Source organism: Anomaloglossus baeobatrachus, chromosome 3, assembly GCF_048569485.1.
Source record: "Anomaloglossus baeobatrachus isolate aAnoBae1 chromosome 3, aAnoBae1.hap1, whole genome shotgun sequence".
Lineage (NCBI taxonomy): Eukaryota > Metazoa > Chordata > Amphibia > Anura > Aromobatidae > Anomaloglossus > Anomaloglossus baeobatrachus.
In genome coordinates this window covers 42,222,065-42,223,050 of record NC_134355.1, presented here as the reverse complement: position 1 = coordinate 42,223,050, position 986 = coordinate 42,222,065, and the positions used below count along the sequence as shown (strand labels likewise).

Below are 986 nucleotides of genomic sequence, written 5' to 3'. Positions count from 1 at the left end.
GAATCCCTGGTGCTTCCATTTGCACTTTACCCCTTTAACTTCTTTTTTTCTAAAGAATATTGACTATTTATTATAAGTTTTTATTTATGCTTTTAATTCAAAAATGTGCATTTTTACACTTTTTTTTTTTTTAAATATTGAGTTTACCAGCTTTTTTTTGCAAAAAAATACTCCAAACCTGAACTTTATGGAGGCAATTTGTGATTTTTATCTTACACGATTTGCAAGTTTACAGCCACCGTCTGTCAAGATGGACCCATGTTGTTTTCTTATTTTTTTTTTAACCATTAAGACTGGCGTTGCCAAGTAAAGTGTTGTTACGGCAGTACCAGTGCTAGGAGGACAGCTTTGTCTAAGTATATTAAAAAAAGAGCTAGAACTTGGACCAATATGATGAGCCTTTGATACAATTTTTACTATCCACGGCGGCCATTTTGAGCATTTCTCTGCCAATGCTTTTCCAGTATGATAAAAAAAATGGCTGCTTTTATCCGGCCTGTACTTTTAGTGGTTTCTTATGCATCCCAAGAGAGTGGTCACCTGTCCCAAGACTAGACTGTAAGACACATTAGAGAAGCCTAGGTATCAAATCTCAGAAGAAAAAATGGCCACGTTGCCCATAGTAACCAAATAGAAGTTGACTTCTAACTGGCTTCTATGAGCGACAAGGCCTTAAGTCCCCCTGAGGTAATATACTTGGCAGATGTACTCTTTAGGAACGTTTTTTACTGAATATGGCTGATTAAAAGGGTTCATATATGCAAGTTCATAATGCAGCTGTCATGGTAACTTTATTTATTCGTCCATAGAGCGGGCGCTCTTTAATTTATATAATAGGGGATTGAGTGTAAACCCAAGTGAACATCGAAAACTCTTGGGCCTCATATCTACTGATTAGTTCAGGCAGAAAATGGATCCATTGTCAATAGTAACCAATTAGCCTTTAGTGTCAGGTTAAAAATGAAAGGAATAATCTGATTGGTTAA

General features: G+C 36.1%; 1 protein-coding gene across 2 annotated transcripts in view; it reads left to right on the top strand.

The window, feature by feature from the left end:
- Positions 1-130, top strand: part of VASH2 (vasohibin 2) — a 112,260-nt gene extending 112,130 nt beyond the window's left edge. For both annotated transcript variants that reach the window (XM_075339148.1, XM_075339149.1), the window contains exon 8: positions 1-130. This exon is cut by the window's left edge and continues 84 nt beyond it. The gene's annotated coding sequence lies outside the window, so the exon portion shown is untranslated.
- Positions 131-986: the final 856 nt, after the last annotated feature.